This window comes from Galeopterus variegatus, unplaced genomic scaffold (genome assembly GCF_000696425.1).
Source record: "Galeopterus variegatus unplaced genomic scaffold, G_variegatus-3.0.2 Scaffold3398, whole genome shotgun sequence".
NCBI classification, from domain to species: domain Eukaryota; kingdom Metazoa; phylum Chordata; class Mammalia; order Dermoptera; family Cynocephalidae; genus Galeopterus; species Galeopterus variegatus.
The window spans coordinates 36,729-45,652 of record NW_007729509.1 but is presented as its reverse complement, the minus strand read 5'-3'; the positions used below and the strand labels follow the sequence as shown (position 1 = coordinate 45,652).

At 54.6% G+C, this 8,924-nt stretch overlaps 1 long non-coding RNA gene across 1 annotated transcript; it reads left to right on the top strand.

The window, feature by feature from the left end:
* Nucleotides 1-1,916: 1,916 nt before the first annotated feature.
* Nucleotides 1,917-5,750, top strand: LOC103600587. The gene is made up of 2 exons (XR_551398.1): nt 1,917-2,058; nt 3,463-5,750. It is a non-coding gene; the product is annotated as an uncharacterized LOC103600587 (long non-coding RNA).
* Nucleotides 5,751-8,924: the final 3,174 nt, after the last annotated feature.

Genomic DNA, 8,924 nt, shown 5'->3' with positions numbered 1-8,924 from the left:
GTTAAGTAGTCGGTACATTGAAAACAGCCTTCATCAGTGAGTCAGGAGACTTAGGCCTAGCCCTGGCTCACCTTGCTGTGTGTGTGACCTTGGGCAAGTATGTTGACCTCACTGAGCCTCAGTTTCTCTATAAAGTAGAGCTCAACAAACCTGCTCTGCCTCTTCCTCAGGACTGTTGTGAGAACAATGGAAAACAATGTAAGAGGAACACAGTGGCCTGGGACAGGGTCCTTAGGAGAACCAGCGTGAAAGGAGCCGGGTACTGGGGGCGATTGCTGAGCAGTGAGTGTGTTGCTCAGCCTTGGGCCAGGTTCTCTGTGGGGCTACCAGGGGGAATCAGGCTAAGACTGGCTCTCTAGGAGTTGGGGCTCATGTATGCCTCTTTTTGATAAACAAAGAGCTGCTGCCTTTAATGTTTAACCGAGGTCACTTTCAAGTTTACAGGGCTTTGGTAACGTTGTTTTAAGCTTTGCAAAATTAGACCGCAGGTGATCCCACCCTTCCCACCAGGTTTGGGGTGCACCTCCATCCCCCCTCCTTGAGATTCTGGTCGGAGAGATAAGACTTATTCAGGTGAAGGATAACGTAAAGTACTAGCAGCCTCTGAATAGTCCCCATCCGCATTTACTCTGTGCCTTCTGTGGGAGGCACAGCGCTTGATGCTGGGGTTAAAAGACAGCTCTGTCCTTAAGGTGCTGGGGTCAGGGGGAGAGAGGTGGCATGACTGACCCTCATGCAGTTGATGAGGGTCACAGGGTTGGGCCACATGGTTCAAGGAGGGTATGGAGGAGGCCCTTGAGAAGGGCCTGGAAGGAGGGCAGGCAGCGATTCAGGGGTAGAGGAGAGAGAAGGGCAGCAGTTCCCAGCAGGGGCACTTTGGCTTGAACAAAACGGTGGAGGGTAGAATGCTGGAGGCTGTGGGAGGTGAGTGTCCCCACCCAGGACGGAGGTTGGCTGACCTTCCCCCCTGACCCCTCTCTCCGCTTCTGCCTCCCCAGGGGCTGGTGACCGCAGCTGGAAGTGCCCATGACCGGGGTGGGAGCCCGGGAGAGAGGGAGGGCTGGCCTGGGGTCTGGAAGGTGTGGGTCGCAGCCAGGCTGCGGCCGCCCATGTCCGCTCCTCCCCCAGGACCCTCTGCCTGGCTGCACACTGCTGTTTGGGGCCCGTGCGTTGGTTTTCCTCCTCAGGTAACTTCGTATAGCATACATTATACGAAGTTATACGATTAAACTATTAACCCATTAATCTATGAATGGATGAATCCATGACAGCATAGTCCTCATGATCCAATCATCTCTTAAAGGCCTTGCCTTTCAAATACCTTATTGAGGATTAAGTTCCAACATGAGCTTTGGCAGGGACACACATTGAAACCACAGCATCAAGCCACATAAGATTCAAGTTGCCAGCAAGGCAGTCAGCCTCCTTGGGAGGGCTTGGCAGCCCACCACCCAGCTGCAGGAGTTGCTGGGCTCAGCTGCCGTGGGGAGCAGCCTGATGCGGAGTGGCCTGCAGAAGTGAGAGAATGCACTGACCCAAAGAGACAGCTCAGCAGGGACTTAGCAGAGAGAACTGGCAGGCAAGGGAGATGCTTCTGAAACCTTTTATTATCTTCTTAAAGTGGTTTGAGTTTTGTAAAGAAATATCTTTGACTTTTTGGCAGGAGAAGTGGGGGGGGGGGCGTCCGTGGTTCTGTTTTTTTTTTTTTTTGTTTTTTGTTTTTTATAAAGATGACTGGTAAGGGGATCTTGACCCTTGACTTGGTGTTGTCAGCACCACACTCTCCCGAGTGAGCCACGGGCCGGCCCCGTCCTTGGTTCTTGATATCAGGTGTGGTGGGGCTGGGGCTGGTTGGTCATGCTAGAGTTGGAGACGTTTTTATGACTGGCTGCTTACCCAATCTTCATTTCCAGAATGTCAGAGTTGAAAGCCACTCGGAGAGAGCCACTTTCCACACTCCCCAGGCCCGACCTCAGCCCAAAAGTCCTCCTGGCTCCTGCACTCACCATCCGGTGTCCTTGAGAAGTCATTTCACCTCATGTCTCAGTTTACTCATCCGTAAGTTGGGGATAAAGATAATGGATTCTTCCCCCGCTCTGGGATATTGTGAGGATCGTAATTGCTTTCCAAGATGAAAGAGAGTGACATCACTGGTCCAAAAGCTTTGTTGAGTACCCGCTGTGTGCCACTTTACTGTGCCGAGCTCTGCTCTTGGGAGGAGGCACAGATGGGGACCACAGGCCCCGTCCCTTGGGGTGCTTGCCCTTGATGCATGTGGGCTGTAGTGGGGGGTAGCCTATAAAGTGCTGTGGGACCAGAGGGAGAAGGTGACTGGCTTCTTCATGTCACCCAGGGGAGTCTGATGGCTTTGAACTGGGTCCTAGGGATGAATAGAAGTGATCTAGGAAGAGCAAGCACGTGGAAGGATGTTTTCAAGGTGGGGGTTCATAGTGAAGTCTTGTATTTGCCCTACAAAGGACTTTATGATCGAGGGGGAGGGACATCTGAGATTTTTAGTGAGAAGAGCACAGTGATCTCAGAACTGTGCTTTAGAAGGAAAACTGGAGGCACCGTGAGGACAGATCAAAGAGGGAAAGCAGGAGCATTGAGGGTCCTTGGGGTCATCTGGGCAAGAGAAAATGGGACCCCCAACTAAGAGACTTGACCAAGGTCATTGCAGTGAGAAAGGGGAGAGCTGGGACTTGTCCCCAGGGTGCTGATTCCAAGTTGGCACTCTGAGACACAGGGTTCTGCAGTCATTTGGCAGCTGAGGAAACTGAGGTTTGCCCAAGCTCTCCCCAGATCACAGTCAGTGATTAGTGGTATGACCAGTGGAAGCCTGGTATCTTTTGGATTCTGGACCCCAAGACCTTTTAGCTCTACTGCTAAAAAATGGAAAATGGACATGGATTTGGGGATCTGACCAGGGGCCATGTGATAGGAGCCTGAGCAGGGGTGTCACATGTGGTGTGGGTGCCTGAAGGGTCCATGTGGTTCAGTAGTGGTTCAGGAGGAAGGAGGCTGGGGCTTTGAGAGGACCTGCACTCCCAGAGCCCCTGCCTGCGCCTAGGCCTGTGCGAGGTGCTGGAGGCCCATCCCTCCCTTAGCCCCCCGTTCTTCCTCAGTGCTGCGTGGCTCCTCAGGGGTCCATTGCCCTCTGCATGCCACCTCTGGATGGCTGTTGCAATATGGATTGGCACTTGGTGGCAGAGGATAAGAGGCTAAACAGAGACCTGGGACATCTGGAGCCAGTCACCAAAATGTCCTGAACCCAAGGCAACTCATCTGTAAATGAGATTCATAATCTTTGCAGTGCTTGGAAGGGGGCTAAGAGGACTTGCTCAAGCCCTGGACAGATCCAAGGTGGGCCTGCTGATTGTCCGCTCCTCCCCAGAGGGGTGGCTGGGCAGGGCCAAGTCCTGGCACCAGAACTGACCCTGATCTCTTTGTTTCTGTGAACAGATGCGGAGTGGGCAGGACCTCATGTCCCAGGAGATGCAGGGCACATCTGGGCACAGAGACTAGGAATGGTGTCCCACGAGGGCCTGGCTGGCACTATACCCCGGCATGAGGACATGTCCCCTAAGAAGACCTACCTTGGGAGGTGCCCTGTAGAAGTGACTGTATGCAGCCTGGAGCTGGAAGCAGATTCCAAGCCCTGGTGGAAAAACTGCCCAGTCCTGGTGGAAGTCACAGCTGGGGCAGACCTTATCGTTGCTGCTTGGCCATGGACCTCAATTCTCTTGTGGCAGCAGGGACAGAGCCTGTGTAGAAAGCTGGCTTCTCTGCTCCTGCCTGGTCTACCACTTGGCTAAAGTTCAGAGACAGGAAGTGACTGGCCTAAGATAACACAGCAAGTTGGTGGCAGACCTGGCTCTAGAGGCAAAACTTCCCTCCGACGTGAACAATACCTGCAGGCTTCATTTTTCTTTCTGAGCAGTGGTTCTTTGGGGTCATGCAGTGCTTTGAAAATCTGACAAAAGTTATGGACCTTTTCCCCAGGAAGACACACATATTCACATAGACTCAAAAACCCCAAGCAATTTCAGGAGCCCCTTGCACGCCCTGAATGAAACCCATCCCTGGACTGCAGACTAAGAACCTCAGCCCTGGGGGCTTAACCTGCCACTCCTTCCCCACCTGACCCTCACAGAGCCCCCAGTCAAGGCCACCATACAAGTAATTTTTCTCCTCCTACCTGGCTGAGCCTCTTTCCCTTGTTTGGGAATAAAGAATTCAGAGGAGGGGACCCTTTTAATCAGTCCCTTCTCCCAGGCTTAACAAAGAACTCATAGGTTTCTGGAACCTTATTTACCTTCCCCAGACTTCGCTGGAGATTCCCTGGGTTGATCTGCTGTTCTGGTTTTGTGTTTCTTGTTCTGCCTAACTGGCTGCTGGTTTTCATAAGGGAGCCCTTCACTCCCGGCCTGGGCTCTGATTTCACTGAGGTCCAGGGGGAAGGTGGACTTCTGGGGACTGTGGTGGAAGCATGAATTTGGCTTGAGCCTACTCCAGGGAGTAGGAATCCTGCTTCCACCAGCCCAGCCCAGATAGCCGTGCCTCCTGCCCGACCAGCCAGGCATCGTGTGGGAAGGCTGGGGAGGAAGAGGATGAGAGCTTTGCTCTGGGTGCCCACAGCTCTGGACAGGGTGAGAGGCTGGTGGAGGAGCTCTCTGTGTGTTCCCGGAGGGTCCAGCAGTACAAGTGGGGCGGGGGGGGTGCAGGGCAGCAGGGCAAGGACTCTGCCTGTCTCCACACCTGAGTGGGTCAGCCTGGAGCCCCGTGGTGCTCACCTGCCTCCGCAGCATGAACCACACATCAGAGAGGCAGCATTGACCAGGGCTGGCTGGGTTTTGGTCAGGGTTGTCAGGAGGCAACCTATGGATTCATGCCCTGGGGTCTTGTTTGTCCTGTCTCCCATGCTTGGCCCATAGGTTCTCACTAAGCACTTTCCACATGCCTCACCCGGGGTAGCAGAGCGCTCTGGGGGAGATCGGAAAAGAGAGGCCTCCGTACCTCCCTAGGAGCTTCCACTCTGGCTCTGGCCCTTGGCCAACCTAGAGGAAACCTCGCCAACACTCCCCTTCTCCACTGACTGTCCAGCTGGTGTCCCCCCGCCTGTGCTGTGCCCTTCCTACCTCTGTGCCTTTTCCTGCATTGCTCTGAAATGTCCCTGTCCTTTCCTCCACCCCGCTAAGCCCTTCTTATCACCAGGGCCTTCTGAGCCACCCAGCCCACGTCCTTCCCGCCTTCTCTGCATGGTAGATGTGTTAACACGATCTCCCCGCCCCCTTGGGTATCGCGTGCTGTCTTGTCTTATGCTCCAGTGTCCTTGTGTGTCTGTGTGTGTGTCTTGAATCCTCAACTAGACTGTGAGCTCCCTGAGGGCAAGGGACTGTGTCTTTATTCTTTAACCCCAATAGGGTCTAGCACAGGGCTGGGCTCATAACTCAGGAAACACTTGTCGACTGACTGATGAATCTGCTGGGAGCCATGGGGTGGCCGCTATGGGATTGTGCAGGGGGAGAGGGTGTGTGAGTTACCTAGTGGCTGCGTTTTGGTGGGCTGGCTCTCCTGGGTCATAATGGGGCTCAGAGGCCTCAGGTCCTCCCCTGGTTGGGGCAGTGGAAGCAGAAGAGACCCCCTATAGCTAGGCAGGAGTGCATGGAAATGGTCGTCCAGGCCAGATATTGCTGTGGGTCACTGACACCTGCTGGAGCTGACTGCGTGGAATAAATGTTCTCTCGACATCTGGTGTGAGATGGTCATTGGGGCTTACCTGGGAGCAGGGCGGTGGCCTCTATCTCTGCCTCCGTCATTTCTTGAGGAGTTATGTTCAAGGCAACAGAGTGCCCAAATACTATAGAAAAAAAATGAAAAGCCACTGCAGTGGGTTAGTGTGGGCTTCCCTGCATCTGGATGGTGACTGCTGTTTGGATTTGGGTAACAGGTATTGGGGCCCCTCGGATCATACCGTAGCCCCAAGTGTGTGCTCAGCCCACCTTGAGGCTGAGGTGATTCCCATCTGCACCGAGAAGTGGCCGCTTGGCACGCTGGAGTCAGGAGACCAGGCTCCAGTGCTGGGCCGTCTCCAGTGGGAGGCCTGGGGCCCGTCCACTGTCTCTCCTGACTTTAGTCTTCTTATCTGTGACGTGGGGAAAGGGCACAGCCCCTGCCCCTCTGCCTTGCAGAGTTGTGAGAATCAAGTGTACGTGTAGACGATGCATGTGCAGGCACAGCATACAGGCTCTGTGGTCATCACCGTCCTCCTGAAGGAAGGTGGAGCCTGCCAGCAGCCAGACCCCGCCTGGGAGAGATTTGGGAAAGTAATTTCCCTCCTGTTGGTGGGGAGGGCTGGGCCCTACCTTGGCCGAGGCTCGCTGCAGCACTTGGCGCTGCGTCTTGCCCTCTGACTCTGATAGGTGGCTGCATCTGCTGCCCTGTCCCGGCGGTGACTCAAGGACAGCGCCTGTGAAGGCTGGCTCTGGTGGCGGCGGGGCGTGGTGGTGGTGGGGAGGGTGCGGCGGGGCTCTGTGTCCAACTCACATGGACTAAAGTCAAAAAGGGAAATCATAGGCTCATGTAACTGGCAAGTGCAGTGACTCAATGGCGACAACAAGGCCCAGCCCCCTCTGCCCCTGCCCCTCAGCTCACAGGGCAGGAGGAAGCTGGCAGCTCCTTGGCCTCTGCCTGCCCAGGTTCTGTTCCTTTTTCTGACGCTTCTGGAACAGGTGCAGGCCTGACTCTTGCTGGCCTGAATTGGGCCAGTATCCGTTACTAGACGAGTCGCAGTGGCCAGGAGAGCACAGCTTTCTGAACGGCTGGTTACACGCCCACTGCTGAGTGGCTCAGCCCTGCCTGGAGTCCATGGTCTGAGAGTGCGGAAGGGACTGTTCACCAGCAGAAGACCAGAGACAAGAAGACGGGTGGGTGGATTCCAGGTGCGGCCCAACACATGCCTGTGCTCAGAGCTTCCCCGTGGGACGATCAGACTGAGGCTGGTCCCCAGCTGAGACCACATGGTGGCTTCTTTCCCCTGCCCTCTGCTGCTTCGGGCCACTCTCCTCTAGAGCCCTTCCCCGACCATTCTTATTGCCCCCCCCAAGCAGAGTCCTTGTCTCAGGCTCTGCTTCTGGAATCCCTGTCCTAAGGCGATTGTATTTGAAGAATACAAGCTCAAAGCATCTTGCACACAGAAGATGTCGTGACTAGCATGTTTCCTTGGCGGTTCTGCGGGATGCTGGGTACTTGTGGGCCTTCCGTGAAGCACTGTGATGGGTTAATGGGTTGCAGGTGACCGTCTCCTTCATGACATGCCAAGTCAGAGGACCTAAATGCTGGCATGTCAGCCCCTCACCAGCCACGCTGAAGCCCGCCGTGAAGCACTGTGATGGGTTAATGGGTTGCAGGTGACCGTCTCCTTCATGACATGCCAAGCCAGAGGACCTAAATGCTGGCATGTCAGCCCCTCACCAGCCACGCTGAAGCCCGTCCAACAGGAAACAAGGGACAAAGGTCTAGTTCACAGGTCAAGGGTTGGGTCCAGTCTGCCTGTGCAGCTTTGGCCGAGGACCTCAGCATATTGAGGCTCAGTTTCCAATGAACTGACTGCAAGGTTTCTCTCAGGTGCTTTCCAACCGCCTTGGGAAGCTCTTTTCGGTGATGAGGAACAGAGACCCATTCAGGCTAGAGAGGGCTGTGTCGCGAGGCCTCGAGAGATGTGAGGAAGCCTGCACATCGGGCTGTGTCACCAGCCTCAGGGCACAGGCAGCAGAGGCCCGGGATGACGCGCGTCCTCTGGTCTTGCTCCTGGGTCTGTGGCGGCCACCATCTCTGTCTGGAGCAATGCTTTGTGAACTGAAACTGGATTTTTTCCCTTTAAGCAGGAGAACAGCAATTGCTAACAATTTCCAGCAGCAGACACAGAAAGTCACTTTGAAGCAGACCTTCTTTGTTTCTGGAAGTTTATCAGACCTTTCCAGTTAAATCGATGCAAAATAAATACTCACCGCTCTTCTTGGACGAGCCTTGGACCTGAGAGGCATTTCAAATGCAGATGCTTTTGTGGTGCGTTAGCTATTCTGTTTCATAATAATCATTGCAAGAGGCAGTTGTAAGGCAGAACAAGTGGCGACAGGACATCTGGGATGTGGGAAGGACCTGGAAGTCCCTCATGGGTGAGGGACGGAGCCGATCCTCCCATTAGCCTGTGGAAATCTGCCAGGGGATGGCAGCATCCCCCCAAATTGGGTTTAAAGTGTATGGGTTCAGGAGGACCTTTGTTTATAGGAGCAGCAGGACTGTGTCCATGTGTAGGGCAAGAGAGGCTCCCAGAGAGGGTGACACAGTGGTGCATGCAGTTTCCTGAGAGGTGGGAGAGGCTCTGGCCTATGGACAGAGGTGACAAGGAGCCTCGGTGCGTGCGAGCACTCCCAGAAATGCCTGGGGCGTGGGGGTGCTCCTGGAGGAGGATGGACTACAGTTCCAGGGATCGGGGAGGGCTCAGTCTTCATTTGATCATAAAAAGCAGGACACACTGGCCATTTCTTTTTCTGCCCCACCTTGAGCTGTCTCATGGCTGTTGCTTGTTCTCCTGTCTGCCTCTGCTCCTGACTTCATTGGGGTTCAGGCCACGCTACCCGAAAATACGGCACCTTGGCATTCGAGAAAACAGCAGAAGCAGGAAGGTCACCGTCACCTTCCCCTCGCCCTTCTGCCCTGACACAGGCCATAAAAGACTTCTCTGAACTTCCTCCAAGGTAGGGGGAAGACCCTCATTCCAGAGGGGTCCTGCCTATACCCCGAGGAAAAGAAAGTCACACAGGGAGGCCAAGAAGATTGTGAACACAGAAGCCTTGCTAAGTCCACCCATTTTATTCCCATTAGATTATACCCTGCGTCCTCTAAGCACGCTTCTGTATGAC